Below are 18,265 nucleotides of genomic sequence, written 5' to 3' on the forward strand. Positions count from 1 at the left end.
GTGAATTTTGGAGAATTGTCTTTCAGAAGCTCCTGGAAGTGTGTTGTGATGATCATTCTGCTCCCAGGAGTCTCCTCCATTTCTCAACATGCAAGTCTGCATATATGATGGACAGCCACAGCATGAGTCCTGGCAGAAAGGGGCTGTGGTAGAAGGCTCAGGCTCAGGCTCTCACTTTCCTTGTCACCAAACTGCCCACAGCATCATTTGTTTCATCTTCACTGTGTGGATGGACTTGTACAATGATGACTTTTATGAGCGTAAGAACCATGACACCCTGAAAGAACTTACACAGTATGTCAAATTCAACTTGCCCTCTTCGGACTGGTTTTCCCCTTACATATTCTTCTTGAAAAGCTGGAGGAGTGTGTGACCAGTGAGTCCAAGAAAAAGAGGAAGAAGTCCTTGTTTAGATGCCTCAGAGCCTGTGAATAGGGATGGAACCTGGGTGTCTAGGGATGGGCCTGAATGGCCAAGAGCCCCTAGTACTACCCGGCATGGCAAAATGTTCTTTTATGGATATTCTCTGCCAGGTAATTTTTCTTTTTGAAAATACATGAACATAGCCACTCATCAGTGTTCAGTCTAAGTTCAAACTATAGAGATCCCCCATTAGATCCTTATGGAAGTTTAGTTGCACCTTAACTTCTAGAGTCCACTCTAAAATCCTGTGCCTATTTCCATTCATAGGTTAGCATTACTGTAGAGCAGCTTCTCCTGAACTCCAGATAAGGAATCTATTAGTGATGTTGGTGTTGGTAACCAATGGAGATCAGGAGCCATCCCTGAACTCCAGAAAGCATGTGAACATAGAGGGGTTTGTTCCATTTGTAGCAAAGCCCAAACAGGTTTTGAGCCCTGTGCACATTCCAGTGGTTCTGAACCCTACATGTGATGCAGGTGTACCTGCATGAACCAGCAAGGAAGAACATGATCCAGAATGACTTCCATTGACGTTTAGAATCCACCTAGATCGGCTCCAAACTAGTCAAATCAGCACTTGTTTTGTTGTGCAGGATAAAGTATTACCCATGGGGCTAATGGAAAATGCCCCCAGTCTATGTTCAGGAGAATCAATAAGCTCCTAGCCAGTGATATCTGGAAAAATCTGAGTTTCTACAAAATCATACAATGAGGTCCTAGAAAAGCTTTGAAGCCTGACTTAAATGTGACAAGCAAAGAAATTGGCCAGTTTGAGGCAATTTAATATCCTGGGTGGTATTTATTGTCATTTTGGGAGTAGAAATCAGATATTTATGACCTACTAAAGTACTGTTCAATTGTGCTATAGGTTCTGAGTCCAGAGATTCAAATTTCTTTTTTTTAATTTATTGTGAAAATACTGTACAGAGGGGTTACAATTACATGGGCAAGATTTCTATAACCTATTAGCTCTCTATCATCTATACCTCCATTTCCAAGGAACACAAAGTTTTACAGGACTTCTACATTTCTTCTTCTGTTTCCACAACTGTTCCATTTATATAATTGTTGGTTTGTAAATCTGGTAGTAGAGCTGCATACTTATAATCAACCACAGCTTTTGGAAAGGCAAATCTGAATGCCATCCCAGGGCAAAAAGTGAACACCTTGTCTGAAAATAAACTGAAAACCAACTGCCTAGGGCAGGGGTCAAGTAATAGAATACCTCCCTAGTCAACTTAAACTTCTGAGCTCTATGCCAGGGCAGCTTATTATTTTTTTCTCTCTCTCAGTGATTCCCAAATTGAGAACACAAAATTCCTTACATCATTGCATTTTTTTTCCACAGTGTTTTTGTCCAGGATCAAAACCATCTGAAGATAATTTCTCCTACATCAGAACAAATAATAAAAGTATTACACACCTCTAGCCTCTAGCTTCTTGGCTTCAGCATACCTGCTCACTCGGCTTAGTCTTCCAACTCTTCTAAAACTGCATCTTTCAAACTATTATTCCAGCCAGGTGCTTGTGGTTCACACCTGCAGTCGTAGATACCAGGATGAGATCTGAAGATTACAATTGAAAGCCAGCCTGGGCAGAAATAATCTGCTCTAACCATCCAAAAAAAAAAAAAGCTGGAAGTGGAGCTGTGGTTTAAGCACTAGAGTGCTTGTCTTGAGCAAAAAAGCTAATGGACGGCACATAGGCATTGAGTACAACTTCTTGGCCAGAAGAAAACACAAAACCCCATTATTCATAAAAATATCCTTTGCTTGTTCAAACTGCTATAATTTTGTTTAAATTTTAATTTCAGGTTTTAGTCTTTTATTTTTGTATTATTTCCTTAGCTCCAGTTCTGTCTCAATTTTCCTAATTCAGTCTATTTACCCTTGAGTCTGGATAAGCATCGTCTGGACTAAATGCACATTACCAACTTAGGTTATTAATTGTCAGGACTAGTTTAGTAATAGAAAATGGTTTTTGTTGCTGTTGTTGCTCTGGTACAGGGATTAGAACTCAAGTCTTGGATGCTCACAAAATGCTCCCAACTCCATAATTGCAGAGGTTAGCATATATTGCTTTTCTTATAAAATTCTTCTTAGATTTACAGTATTTTTTTTTACAATTTGGCTATGGCTCCATTTCCTGTTTTTTAACTAATTAAGTGAATATGATGGAGTTATACAGGCTTTTCTGCCCTGGCTGACTGAATCCTAGCATCCTCAGAACTTAGATTACAGGTGAGTCTCCAGCATACATTAAATTGATTTTTTGAAGTTGTCCCACACTATCATTTCTAAAATAGTTACATTGCATGTCATATCTGTAAAATTTTGGAAAATGAATGATTGATGTCAATAAGTCCACCAGAAAAGCGGTATGGACAGACTCCAGATGGACAAAAGTAGGGAACTAACAGTGAAATCAGAGGTAATGGCAGGTACAGGGCAGGGAGAGGATAGAAAGGGGGATTAAAATGGAAACATTCAATACAATACACATTTTAAAGGATATGTATGCCTATGTACATATAGACAGACACATATGTACACAAACCTACCCAATGTAACATATACATATATTTCTTCCCTTTTTCTTCCTTTCCATTTCTTTATTATGCTTCTGAGTAATGACCTAAGGGTCTTTTACATACTAAACACATCTGAGCTTCCCTTCTGTCATTAAAGAATGACAAGCCAAATGTTTTCCTTCCATGTCAGTCTTGAGTAGCTAGGAGTACAGGTGTGAGCCACAAGTACGTACTCTGAACAAATTCTGGTATATCAAATTGTTAATGGAGAAGACTCATACACATGATTTTTTTAAAAAAATGAGATTGATGATGAATACTTGCTTGTCTGAGAGAAGGCATGGATTGAGACTAGAATAGCTGAATTCTAAATTTGTGATTGTTTTCTGTTTGGGTAGTGCTTGTAAGTGTTGATTCCAATATATTAAGTCTCTAAAGATTTTGGGGGAAAAAAGGCATGGGTTGTGGAGGTTTGGGTTGTTGAGGTTTTTTTCCTTCCCACAAGCTCCCATTCTTCCTTTTTCTATTATTTTGTTTCTATCATCCTAGTTGTATATTTTAATTATTGAGGCTTTGGAACTCACCAATGTGAATTTTGCAAGCCTTATTATAATAATGTATTTCCTGACAACAGTAAAATAGATTTAGATTTAGACAATTATCATTGTCTAAATGGTTCCGTAATTAATTGGGAAGGAAATCCATAATTAAATTAGTTATATGTAAATACATGTTATATTCTTTACACTATATTATATATAATATATTATGTAAGATTGAATATGATTTTTTCAAACTATGAGAGCATTTAACATTTTTAGTCTCAAGGGTATTTTTTCACAAACCAGTATAAAGCATTATTGGGGAAAGTGGTGATATAACTTTGATTATAATTATATAAATATATATTTGTGTGTGTGGATATAATACTGTTTATAAATAGATGAATAAATACATGTGTATATACATTTGTGTATCTATGTATGAAGTGAATATAATTAAGTTGACCACATTATGTCCCAAAAAAGGGCTATGAGTTGTATGTACAAGGTTCAGACCTATAATCCTAGTTGTATAGGAAGGTGGGTTCTGAGTTTTAGCCTCTTTTACCATCATGGCATTAGACTTTGAGAGGAAGTCTGGGCCCCTCCAGGATAGCAAAGACACATATGCCGTTGGATCACCCTCCCTGACCCCAGAGAAAAGTCAGTAGAAATAAGGACAAGCTTCTTATCCTATGATAATCTATTCAATTCCTGTACCAAGATGGCCACCTGTAGATGGAAAGTTAGCATTCTCTCCAAAAGGATCTCAAAAGAGCCTTCTGAACTATAGTCTCTGACTATACTGAATTAAAGATTATTTTTGTTCCCAAGCTGCAAACACATATAAATATGCCAATGGCTCCAGAGATGGACAAAGTCTTACAAATACTCACATAAAATTATATACTATGTTTCAATAATTCTGTGACAAATCATCAAAGGCATGTCTTGATTTTTTCTTTTCTTTTTCTTTTTTTTTTAAAGAAATGGAAACACACTGAGTGCATCAGGGGGTGAGGGATGGTTTGGTTGCTGAACTTTTGAATGTACTCCTGGGCATGGGAGATCCCTGTCTGGGTGACCTTTTGTGGGGGTGGGTGTCCTCACAGCTTCACAAAACAATGGCCATAACTTCTATGACATCACAGATACTTTTGCCATGGCAGCAGATAGGTTTCAGGCACTGATCTGGCCATCAGGTGGACTCAGATACACAGAGAGCACAAAAGATGAGAGGAAATGACTGCTAGACACCAGGCTACAGCTTGATGAGCTGTCCTGACTGGTAGCTAGGATTACTTGAGCTGGAACAGGCTTATTCCCATGCTAAGGCTCCTGAGCACTAAAGACCAGGCACTAGGCAGGGGTTGGAGAAACAGAAGTGAATGTGGCTGCCTCCATGCCTATTTCATGCTGAGAAGAAAACCAGAAATCATAATGACAATTTCTATAACTCAGAGGCATGACATTGGTGGTATTGTGGGTACAACTTCACAGTGGGGATAGGAAGAGACATCCCTGAGGAGGGGACATTTGATCTGAAAGCAGGGCCAACATCCATGCAATTTTCTAGGAGCAGATGTTCCAGGTAGCAAGAACAGCAAGCACATTCCCAATGGTGGGAATGGACCTGACTTGTTTAAGAAAAGGAAGAAAGCACTGACATGCTGAAGTTCATGGAACAAGGAAGGACTGGTACAATGAAGAAGAAAGAGATCAGAGATGAAGAGAGGAATAAATTAGATATTGTGTGCTACTTGTTACAGGAAGAAAAGTTCTGATTTTACTCTAAATCGGACATGACTCACCGGAACCAATGTTCTCAAATTGTAACCAGACACACCAGACTAACCTAGAGAAAACTTTTAAAATGTGATCCTAGCTGGGTACTGGTGGCTCATACCTCGAATCCTAACTACCCCCAAGGCCAATATCTGAGGATGAGGTTTGAAGCAAGCCCAAAGAGGAAATTTGGTAAGACTGGCTTTCAATCAACCACCAAAAATCTGGAAGTGACGCTGTGGTTCAAGAGGTAGAACATTAGCTTAGAACAAAAAAAAACCTAAGGGACAGTACCCAGGCTCAAAATTTAAATCTTCACAAGACAAACCAACAAACAAAATGTGCCCCATTGTTCATCATTGGGCAATCTAGTTCAATATATTTGGTCTGAGCCTTGGAAATTATATCCTTAGCAAATGCTCTCCTCTGAATTCTGCTTCATAGCCAGTTTTCAGAGCTCCAGCATCACCACTGTCTCCTCCAAGTTAGCACAGCAGCAGACCACTGGAAATTTGAAGAAATCTTTTTAGTAATCATAAGAAATCTGATCATTTGTCCACATACATCAAATCAGTAGTTGCCACATTCCACTATTCTGAATGTATTTAATCCCTTTTTGAGTTAATAAGCCTTAAGGATTAAAATCTATAGAATAGTTACTAAATTAATTCAACAATCATCATTCTTCCAACCAATCTATAAGTTAATAAAAGCAGAGACTGCCGGGCACTTGTGGCTCAGGCCTGTAATCCTAGCTACTTAGGACGCTGAGATCTGAGGCTCATGGTTTAAAACCAGCATGGGCAGGAAACTCCGTGAAACTCTTTTTTTTTTTTTTTTTAATTGTATTTTATTTTATTTGAGAACATACTGTACAGAGGGGCTACAATTACATGGGCAGGATAATGCATACATTTCTTACCAAGCATTGCAGCCTCCTCCTTTGTTTACCCTTCACTTCCCTTCCCCGCCTCCCCCCTCCCCCCACCCAATTTTACAGCCCTCCCCCCACCCAATTATACCCCCCTCCCCCACCCACACCGACATTGTAAAGCTGTTTTTGACATGACATTTTCTACTTCTCATTGTTGCAACAGGTCCACCTGCATCCTGAAACGACTTGTTTGTCCCCATCTCCTCCACATGTTATACTGACATCAAATATAGTGAAAGCAGGGGTTAAACTGTGGGGGAGGGACATACAAAGCAACAAAGAAATAATCTTATAAATGCGTTAGAAACACATGCATGAAAGAAACGAAAACATTAAAATACATATTTAAGGGTTCATTTTCCTAACATCACATTATCTGACCTTTTCCGCTTGACACATACCTATACTAGATATGGCAAATAAGGGAAACCATGGGACCTATGCTTCTTTGGGACTGGCTTACTTCACTTAATATAATTTTTTCCAAACCTTTCCATTTCCTAACAAATGGGGAAATGTCATTCTTTCTGATGGAGGCATAGAATTCCATTGTGTATATATACCACATTTTCTTGATCCATTCATCTACTGAGGGGCATCTGGGTTGGTTCCATATGTTAGCTATGGTAAATAATGCTGCAATAAACATAGTTGTGCTGGTAGCTTTAGTGTGGTCTTGTTTGTACACATTTGGGTAAATGCCCAAAAGTGGGATTACTGGATCATAGGGGAGATCTATGTGAAGTCTTTTGAGGAACCTCCATACTGCTTTCCAAAGTGGTTGAACAAGTTTACATTCCCACCAACAATGAAGTAAGGTTCCTTTCTGTCCACATCCCCTCCAGCATCTGTTGTTGTTAGAGTTCTTGATTTTTGCTGTTCTAACTGGAGTGAGGTGATATCTCAATGTTGTTTTGATTTGCATTTCTTTTATGGCTAGGGATTTTGAACATTTCTTCATGTGTCTATTGGCCATCCTTCTTTCTTCTTCAGAGAAGCTTCTCTTTAAGTCCTTCGCCCACTTATTTATTGGGCAGTTGTTTCTTTGAGGATTTGTTGTTGGGTGGTTTAATTTCTTGAGTTCCAAGTATATTTTAGATATGAGACCCTTGTCTGTTGTATGGCTAGTAAAGGTCTCCCAATCCGTGGGCTTTCTATTGATCTTGCGAGCTATGTCATTTGCCCTGCAGAAGCTCTGCAACCTTATGCAATCCCATTTGTCCAACCTTTCTTTGATTTGTTGTGCTTCCGGGTCTCTATTCAGAAAATTTCGACCTGAGCCAAGGAGACCTAGGGTTTCTCCTATTCCATCCTGTAATGTTTTCAGAGTGTCTGCTTTGACTTCAAGGTCTTTGATCCATTTGGAGTTGATTCTGGTGCAGGGTGATATATAAGGATCTAGCTTTAGTTTTCTACATGTAGTTAACCAATTTTGCCAGCACCATTTACTGAAGAGGCTGTCTTTCTTCCATTCTATTGTTTTAGCTTCCTTATCGAAGATTAGATGGCTATAGGTCTGTAGGTTCATTTCTGGGTTTTCAATTCTATTCCATTGGTCCTGACATCTGTTCTTATGCCAATACCAAGCTGTTTTGATTACTATGGCTTTATAGTAGAGTTTGAAATTTGGTATTGATATTCCTCCAGCAGTGTTCTTTCCGTTGAGGAGCGTTTTTGCTATTCGGGGTCTTTTATTGTTCCATATGAATTTTTGGATTGCCTCCTCTATTTCCTTGAAGAATGAGGGTGGAATTTTGATAGGTATCGCGTTGAATTTGTAGATAGCCTTGGGAAGTATTGCCATTTTCACGATGTTAATCTTGCCAATCCAGGATCATGGGAGGTTTTGCCATTTTTTAAGATCTGTGTTGATTTCCTTTTTCAAGATTTTAAAGTTTTCATCATAGAGGTCCTTCACTTCTTTGGTTAAGTTAATTCCTAGGTATTTTATTTTTTGTGGGGCTATTACAAATGGAGTTGCTTTCCTAATTTCAGCCACACTTTTCTCATTGTTGGCATATAGAAAAGCCATTGATTTTTGGGGGTTAATTTTATAACCTGCTACTTTGCCAAAGTTTTGAATCAGCTTGAGTAATTTGGGAGTGGAGTCTATGGGATTCTTTAAATACAAGATCATGTCATCTGCAAAGAGGGAGAGTTTTATTTCTTCTTTCCCTATTTGGATCCCCTTTATGTCTGCATCTTGTCTTATTGCTGTAGCTAGGCATTCTAATACTAGATTGAAGAGAAGTGGAGAGAGTGGGCATCCTTGTCTTGTTCCTGAGTTAAGAGGAAATGGCTTTAGTTTTTTACCATTGAGTATAATGCTGGCTGTAGGTTTGTCATATACAGCCTTTATTGTATTGAGGAATGTTCCATGGATTCCTAATTTTTCCAGAACCTTCATCATAAAGGGGTGTTGGATCTTGTCAAATGCTTTTTCTGCATCTATTGAGATAACCATGTGGTTCTTATTCTTGCTCCTGTTGATGTGATGAATAATATTAATTGATTTGCGTATATTGAACCAGCTTTGCATCCCTGAAATGAATCCTGTTTGATCGTGGTGTATGATTTTTTGGATGAATTGTTGAAGTCGATTGGCCAAAATTTTGTTGAGAAGTTTTGCATCAATGTTCATCAAAGAAATGGGTCTATAGTTCTCTTTCTTTGATGAGTCCCTGCCTGGTTTTGGGATGAGGGTTATGATGGCTTCATAGAATGTGTTCGGTAGTGAGCTTTCTCTTTCAATTTCATTGAAGAGTTGGAGGAGTATTGGTGTGAGCTCTGCTTTGAAGGCCTTGTAAAATTCCGCTGTAAAACCATCTGGTCCTGGACTTTTCTTAGCTGGGAGGTCTCTTATTGCTGTTTCTATTTCAATGCTTGATATGGGCCTGTTAAGCTGGTTTAACTCATCTTGGTTTAGTTTTGGCATGTCAATATTTGCTAGGAAAAGGTCCATTTCTGTCAAGTTCTCAAACTTATTAGCATAAAGTTTTGAGAAGTATTCCCTTATAATGTTCTGAATCTTGGTTGTTTCCGTGGTGATGTTTCCATTCTCATCTCTGAGTTTATTACTTTGGGTGTGTTCTCTCCTTTTTCTGATAAGGTTTGCTAAGGGTCTGTCAATTTTGTTAAGTTTTTCGAAGAACCAACTCTTTGTTTTGTTGATTCTTTCTATAGTTTTTTTGGATTCTAATTCATATAATTCTGATTTAATTTTGATTATTTCTTTCCGTCTACTGGATTGGGGTTTATCTTGCTGCTCTTTTTCAAGGAGGTTTAGATGTGTCATTAAATCGTTGGTTTCAGATCTCTCCAATTTGTTGATGTAGGAGCTCAGAGCTATAAACTTGCCTCTGAGTACTGCCTTTGCTGTGTCCCAGAGGAGCTGGTAATTTGTGTGTTCATTTTTGTTGAATAGCATCAACATTTGAATTTCCTTTCTAATCTCTTCCATGACCCACTCATGATTCAGCAGTGTGTTGTTCAGCCTCCATGTGATACCGGACTTTCTTTGGTGGCTTTTGGTGTTGAATTCTAATTTTATTCCCTTGTGGTCAGAGAGAATGCAAGGTATAACTTCAATGTTTCTGAATTTAGACAAGTTTGCTTTGTGGCCTAAAATGTGGTCTATTTTAGAAAACGTTCCATGTGCTGCTGAGAAGAACGTGTATTCTGATGCTGCTGGGTGAAATGTTCGGTAAATGTCTGTTAAGTCTAGTTGATCTATGCAGCTGTTTAGATCTGCGGTTTCTCTGTTGAGTTTTTGCCGAGTTGATCTATCTAGTGGGGAGAGTGGTGTGTTAAAATCCCCAACAATTAATGTCTTTGGATCTATATGGGATTTGAGGGAAAGTAGTGTTTCTTTGATAAATTTGGGTGCTCCATTGTTTGGGGAATAGATATTTAGAATTGTAATATCCTCCTGAAGGAGAGATCCTTTAATTACTATGTAGCGACCTTCTTTATCTCTTCTCACGAATTTTAATTTGAAGTCTATTTTATCTGATATTAGGATTGCAACTCCCGCCTGTTTATGAGGGCCGTTTGCTTGGTAGATTTTGTTCCAGCCTTTAACCTTGAAAATATGTTTGTTTTTACGGGCAAGATGTGACTCCTGCAGGCAGCAGATAGAAGGGTCTTGTTTTTTAATCCAACTAGACAGTCTATGTCGCTTAATTGGAGAGTTCAGTCCGTTAACGTTAAGAGATAGGACTGAGAGGTATTTGGGAGTTCTTGCCATGTTATCCACCTTCTTGGGGGCTGTGAAAACTGGGTTCTTCCTAAGGTTCTTGGATTCTCAGTTTGGGTGCAGTTTCTTGGCCTTTGTTGCGTTCTTGTTGGTTTTCTATGTGTAGGACATCTTTAAGAATCTTTTGCAGGGCTGGTTTGGTGGAGATGTATTGTTTCAATTTTTCTTTGCTATGGAAGGTTTTTATTTGGCCTTCAGTTATGAAGGAGAGTTTAGCTGGGTACAGTATTCTTGGTTGATAGTTGTTTGTTTTTAGGGCATGGCATACGTCGTTCCAGGCTCTTCTTGCTTTGATTGTCTCTGCTGAGAAATCTGAGGTGATTCTAATTGGTTTCCCTTTATAGGTGATTAACCTTTTCTCCTTGACAGCTTTAAGGATCTTTTCCTTGGTCTGGGTTGATCCTGTGTGGATTATAATGTGATGGTGGGATGTCCTATTCTGGTCTGGTCTATTTGGGGTTCTAAAAGCTTCTTGTATCTGAATAGGCCTATCTTTTTGCATGTTTGGGAAGTTCTCTGCTAGGATCCTGTTAAACAAATTTCCTAGACCATTAACTTCTGTTTCTAGGTGCTCCTCTACACCCATTATCCTTAGATTGGGCCTTCTGATGGTGTCTTCCAGGTGTTGGATAGACCTATCATATTTCTTGGACTTGTCTTGGATGGTTGTATGTTCTTTCTCTATAATATCTAGGCTGTCTTCAATCCCTGAGATTCGATCTTCTGCATGGTCTAACCTGCTGTCAAGACTCTCTACTTTGTTTTTTATCTCTTTTCCTTCTAATTGGTCAGCTTTGATGGCTTCAAGTTCTTTGTTGAAGCTCTGTCTTAGGTCTTGTATGAATTTCTTTACTTCCTTAATTTGGTGTTCAGTGTTTGTTCTCAAATCACTTAGTTGATTGGTTATGGTTTCTTTGGACTCCCATTCCTTCTGTTGGGTTCCATTCAGCATTCCCTTTGTGGTCTCCCTGACTTCCTTCAGCTCTTTGTTAATGGATTCCATGAATGCCTTTAGTGATCTTTGTGTATTCTCTACCTGGTCTCTTAATTCGTGAATTACTCTTTGATTAGTTTCCTCCCTTCTGTGGGATTCCTGCAGTTCTCTTTGAGTGTTCTCTGCCTGCTCATGCCATTCCTCCCTTTCTGTTTGAGTATTCTCAAGTTGTTCACCCAAATCCTGTATCAGATTTGAGAAGCTTCCTCACGCTTATGATATTCCTGTATAAACTTCTGGGATGCCTCCTCTCTCTCCCTATCACGCTCATACAGAGTCCTTTGTACATTGTCAAACTTCTCATTTATCATGTTTGCTATTAGTGTTTGTAGAGCTATTTGGGAACTCTCCTCTGGATTATTCTTTATCTGTTCTAATCCCTGTTTATCAAGGTTGGGAAGTGAGATACCCGAATTTGCCATTTTTCTTGTGTTTTTCTGGCTTACTCGGCCCATTTGAGATAAAGATTGCACCAGTTTTGTGCTAGAACACTATCTTAAGGCAACCATCAACCAAAGTTTGCATTTGTACAGTCAATAGTCTACAGATACAATCTAGTTCAACAGATACATCTATTCAATATCAAACGACTATATGTTAAAGGACTTCGAACCCCAGAAAAGAATTTGGAAAACCAGAAATTATTAGGATTGGGGAGAGATGTGGGTGAAAAATAGGAATAGATTGGTGTGGGGAAGCACAGGGAGAGTTAACTATGTCCTAATCACAGTGCAGGAAATGGGTTGGGTAGGATGCAAGTAGAGAGAGAGAGAAAAAGAAGAGACGGAAAGGGGAATAAAGAGAGACCAGAAAAAGAATAGAAACGTAAAAATTAATGTTATTATAGAGGTTAAAAGACCGTCTATTTAGAGAGGAATGTGAATATGTTCAGAGAAGGGGAGGGACATAGAGGAGATGTGAAAAGCTTTAAGGATGGGAAAGGGAGAAGAAAAGATCAGAAGTTCAGTAGAGCTAGATAAAAAACAAAAAGATAATTAAGAAAGAAAGAAAAAGAGAAAGAAGACAAGAAAAGAAGGGAAAACTCTCATTCACGTATTCCTAAAATAAAAATTATAAGATTAGAAAAAAAAAGTTACTGGAAAACAATTATTTTTTCAGAAGAGGCAAAAATTAAAGATTAATAAAAGTTTTAGAAGGGAAAAAAATTTATATATATATATATATATGTATATATATATATATATAAGGTAACAAAAAACAAAAAACAAGCAAAAAAAAGAAAAAAAGAAGAAGAAGAAAAAAAAAAGAAAAAAAGTCTTTTGATTTTTTTTTTGGGGGGGGAGGAGTGGGAAGAATCCTGTATCTCCCTTTTGTCTGCAACCAGTCTCTTGTTGGAGTCTCTGGTCAGCTTGTGGTCCTGTGGCTTGATTGGTTTCTTAAGTCGGTTGGTTGGAAGAGGCAGAAAAATGCTCTGCTTTACCCAAGATTTTGAGATCCCCCTCCCAGGTTAGTTTTCTGCTTTGAGAGTCACAAAAGAGGGGGATGTGGTGATGAGGCTAGGTTCTGGGTAGAGTTGAGGCCTTTCAACAAACAGTAGCTTTTCCCTGGGGCTATTTTGTGATAAAGCTCACAGTGCCCAGCCTGGAGCCATTCTCAGGGTTTCTGTTTTTCAATTGATTGTGGTGGCTGCTAGAGGGAGGGGCAGCCTCTGGCTCTGGTTACCCAGTGAGGCAAGCCACTCCGATGGCTGGCGCCTGAGCTGGGTGACTTTTCCCTGGATGGAGCTGAGTCTGGCAGGTCACTTCGCCGTTAAGTTCTTGTGACCTGCTAAATGACTCATTTTATTCCAAGGCCTGAGCTGGAGCTAGCAGCTCCTCCGAGCTTTGTAGGTATCCAAGATGGAGATCACCGGTGCTGGGGGGGGGAGGGGTGGCCTTCCCTCCTCTGCTCCCTGAGGAGTGAGGACATCGGGCTTGTACTCACGCCGAGTCTTGGATCCTGGGTCGTCTCTGGTCTGCAAACAGCAGGATGAAGATGTTCGCTCCTTGTCGGTTCTTGTTGGTGTTGAGTAGAATCCGCTCGTCCGCTGTGTCTGGCTCCTTCGTCCCCGACTCTCTGTGTCTCAGGTATGACTCTGCGGCGGTGGTCGCCGCCGTGACCCCGCCGCCGGAGCGGCAGCTGATGCGTTTCCTTGGCTTCCCCTCTCTTGTCTAACTCTCTGTCCTGTGATGGCACACTTGGTGTGATTCTCTGGCTTAGGACTGTTCACTGGAACTCTAAACCTACTTTCTATGCGAGAGCTTGTTCAGATTCCAGCTTCTCCTCCGCCATCTTCCCGGAACTCCCTCCGTGAAACTCTTATCTCCAATAAACCATCAGAAAACTGGAAGTGGTGCTCTAGCTAAAGTGGTGGAGCACTAACCTTGATCTGAAGAGCTGAAGGAAAGGGCTTAGGCCCAGAGTTCAAGTGCCACGACTGACCTAAATAAATAAATCAATAAATCAATAAAGCATAGACTATATTGAAGTGTGCATATGATAATTTCTAACTATAATACTCTCATGAAATTGGGTTTTACAGAAACATCTTGATTGCTTTGCCAAAGGAAAGGATAAATGATTTAAATAAGCTACCTAACATCTCAGAAGGAAAATGTTACTGGGTTTAGATCAACTTCATATACCCAGTACTGAGGAAATAAGTTTCAGAAATGGCAGAGGCAAAGTATTATAAAAATCACTTTATCATGAGGTACAACCAGGCTGCCTAGATCAACCTTGCAGGAAAAAAGGGATGAATGAAAAGCAACTAAGGCTTCTAAAATGAGCCAGTTGGTGGTGCTTTATGCTTGTAATCCTCAGAAGCCTGAAAGCAGAGGGTTTGGATTCAAAGCCTTTCCAGGAAGAAAACCTTTTTCTCTGCAACCAGCAGATAGAAAACATCAGCTCTTTGCCCACAGCCCAGCTGGATGCCTTCTTCCCACAGAGCTCCAGACAACCAAGACCCCTCATCTGAAATATTGTCAAATATATTAAAATATTATCTCCTGTTTGGGAGATAATATTTGAAAGATATATCAAAAACATTTCACTGACTTCTAAAGAAAGAATGAAAGAGGAAATATGTGCTCACTAAAGGGTAAGTTACCTACCAAAATGATATTAATATGGCTAGATGCCCATTTGGAAACTTATCCACTCAGCCATCTTTCCTCACATCTTGTCAGTTAGCCTGAACTGTCAGATTTTTGGATGCAAGGGATGTGTATGAGTATGTAGGTTGTAAAAGTAATAATGAAAAGCTAAACACTGGAGGCTCAAGCCTGTAATCCTAGCTATTCAGAAGGCTGAGATCTTAGGATCCCAGTTCAAAGCCAACCCATGCAAAAAGACCCTTACCTCCAATTAACCAGCAAAAGACAGAAAGCTGAGCTGTGGTTCAAAAGGCAGACTACCAGCCTTGCAACAACAACAAAAGTTAAGGGACACCATCCAGGCCCTGAATCCAAGCCTCAGTAGTGGCTCTCACACACAAAAAATAACCATGATACCACCACAGGATGTGCATATCTTAGGTAAGGATGCAGATGGATGGGATGATGACTGTATTGTAGCCCAGTCTGTGAAAAAACCTAGGTGAAATCTTTCCTCAATACATCTTCATTTCCCTCTACACATTTAAAATCACACACACACACACACACACACACACACACTTACATGGTTATATTTGTCTATATAATTATGTAAAATACATATCATACACACTTGCTTCTGAATTTTGTCCATCTTTTGGTTTTATAGGTAGTACAATATATCCAGGGTTTGGCTCATACTTGTAATTTCAGCTGCTCATGAAGGTGGGATCTGAAGATCACAGTTTGATGCCAACCCAAGGAAACAAATCCTCAAGATTCTTATTTCAATTAAGTAGCAAAAACCAGAAGTGGAAATCTGACTTAAATGACACAGTGATTGCATTGAACAAAATAATCTAAGCAAGATACCAGACCTCCATTCAAGCCTACGTACTGGCCCACTAGCACTCCAAAAGCCAAAATCCCCAAAAGACCAAACCAAAAATATGTCAAAATATTTTATAATTTTTGAAGCAAAATCCAATGAGGCAACGTAGTTTGTTGAAGATTTGGTGGTAAAATGTTGAAAAACCCCAAATTCCACATGTGTTTAAATGATTCAACAGACAAGCAACCAAGTAAAAATTTCCCAATAATGTTCCTTAGTATCCACTGGGACCCTTGACAAAGATTTTTTTCTATGCTTTTCAAAAAATCAGTTATTTTTCAGTAGTATAAATATTATAAGTTATAGAAGTTTTTTAAAGTTCCAAAGTGAATTGAATGTAAAACAAAAAGCACTTAATATTACCAGTTTCTATGACTCTGGTAGAAAACCTGTAATACTGTGGCCTTTATGAAGGAGGAGAGGGAAGACTGGTCATGAAATGTTGGGAAGAAGAGTTTCCAATTGACTGTTTGAAACCCAATCTTCTGCCCCCCACCCCAACAGGCAGAGGCTTGAACTCAGGGATTAGGTGCTGTCTTGAGCTTCTTCTGCTCAAAGCTAGCATTCTACCACCTGAGTCATGGCACCACTTCTAGCCTTTTCTGAGAAGTTTGTTAGAGTTGAGAGACTTATGAACTTTTATGTTTGGGATTGACTTCACATCTCAGTCTCCTGAGTAGCTAGGATTATAGTTGTTAGCTTCCCATGCCTGGCTTACATTCCACACTATTGAACACATAAAATTCAATTAGGAGGCTAAGATCTGGAGAATGGTGATTCAAAGCCAGGCCAGGCAGAAAAGTCTGCAACTCCATCTTCAACAAGCAAAGAGCTGGACTTGAGCAGTGGTTCAAGTAAGGTGAGTATGAGACCCTGATTTCAAATACCATTATGGGCAAAAACATAACAAAATAAAGCAATGCCCCAAATTAAAATAATAAAATTGCTCAATACCAAAATAATGGTCATTAAATAATGGTTTGAAAAGTAGAAAACAAATACACCCCTCCATAAATCCACATATAAAAATCTTCCAGCCAGATACCGGTGGCTCAAGCCTGCAATCCTAGCTACTCAAGAGGTTGAGATCTGAGGATCATGGTTCAAAGCCAGCCCAGGCAGGAAAGTCCCTGAGACTCTTATCTCAATAAACTACTCAGAAAACCAGAAGTGGCACTGTGGCTCAAGTAGTAGAGTGCTAGCCTTGAGCTGAAGAATGAGGGACGGTGCTTAGGCCCAGAATTAAAGTCCCATGACTGACAAAACAAAAAACAAAATCCAAAAAACAAAAAACAATAAACAAAAAAGAAACTTCCACAAAATATTTGAAATGGGTGAATTTTCAATAAGGAAACAACATTTTTCTTTCTGTTTTTTTCTTGCAACAGCAAAAGAGATGGTTTATTGTACATGTGTCACACTTGGCCACAACTATGAACAGAACTAGTCCAGAATGTCACAGGTCTGGGGCACAGGATCATCAGGGGATGCTTGGTTATGAGCAAGGTGTGTCTTTCAGAGATGATCTTGGCAATGAAAGTTCTGGATCCACTGGGAAATCACAGCGGCATGCAGTCCAACATCTCAGCGTCCCAGCCTATGGCATTCCTTATTCCTCCTGCTCCTCTGGCCTTGATGGGTGCACAAACTGGTTTACTTAGACCTCTGCCTCATCTTTCTTCTTTTGCCCTTCAGCCTGCGCATTCGCTTCCTCTACTTGGCTCTCATGGTGCTGTTTTTTCTAGGAAGATGGTGCTAAGGCAAAGAGCAGGAAACAACATTTTTCTACCTAAAGATGTCTGTGGGGTTAACAGTGGAAGAAATAGATTTATTACCAGATATTTAGACCAACATGCCAATTCTGACATATCTATGATGATAGAGACTAGCTTTAGAATGATAAAAATAAACCAAAGGACTACATCCCAAAGTACTGGACAAGGCTAACAAAGCAGAGTAGGGCATCAGGGTATAGGGTAAGAGCTATGTAGAAAAACTAGTTGTTCCTACAATGAAAAGTATTACCAGGCCTAGCAATTCAAGTTCGCCATACCAAGTAGATTTTGAAAAATAGTCTGTTACTTATTATATTAAAGAAAAATTTAAACTTGTAGGCTCTTCAACTTTATATCAAACAACCTAAACTTTGCTCAGGGGACATGGTACTTAATATTTGGATCATCAAGTGCCAATTCCAAATTTAATTATACAAATAATAACTCTACTAATAGAGAATGTTAATGGTTTCTTACAGATGGAGCTGAAGGTAAAACTGCTAAGACTTTTCCCACGTAAGAGACTATTCTTATTACACCTCTTCCCATGGTCTTCCAACTGCCTCAGTTCATTCATTTTTTTTTTAACCAAACTCGAATATTTCCACTTTATTCACCCAGATGTCCTTTTAACACTTCAAAGGCTGTTTTTGAGAAATAATAAAATTTTCAAAAGCACAAAAAATGCCACCCAAGTTAAGAAGTTTTGAGATCAAGCAGATGAAAGGGAAAATTTGAGTAAGGAGCGAGTTTAGTTTCCTAGCCATGACAAAATCCTAAGAGTTAGTGAGTGAACACATGACTCTGCACATATCCACAGAGTTGAGGTCACATGATGATTCTGGCTCCTGGTCCTCCTCTTTGCTTTCCTGGTCTGACACACCATTCTCTGGGATGCTGAGCTCTTCTTTAGGCTTTCTTCATTCCCCTCCAGTAACTCCTGCTTTATAGGCTTGCACAAGATAGACTTTTTCTTCATTTTGATATTTGGTTTAGGTTGAGAAAGCTATTTTTTCTCCAATTCAATGCTGTTTGCCTAT

At 39.2% G+C, this 18,265-nt stretch overlaps 1 protein-coding gene across 2 annotated transcripts in view; it reads right to left on the minus strand.

Annotated features, from left to right (window-relative positions):
* Positions 1-15,766: 15,766 nt before the first annotated feature.
* Positions 15,767-18,265, minus strand: part of LOC138819772 (endogenous retrovirus group K member 18 Env polyprotein-like) — a 50,656-nt gene continuing 48,157 nt past the window's right edge. For both annotated transcript variants that reach the window (XR_011369621.1, XR_011369622.1), the window contains exon 3: positions 15,767-18,261. The gene's annotated coding sequence lies outside the window, so the exon portion shown is untranslated. The remainder of the gene's footprint in view (positions 18,262-18,265) is intronic.

This window comes from Dipodomys merriami, unplaced genomic scaffold, assembly GCF_024711535.1.
Source record: "Dipodomys merriami isolate MVZ:Mamm:240054 unplaced genomic scaffold, mDipMer1.0.p SCAF_818, whole genome shotgun sequence".
Taxonomy (NCBI): Eukaryota; Metazoa; Chordata; class Mammalia; order Rodentia; family Heteromyidae; genus Dipodomys; species Dipodomys merriami.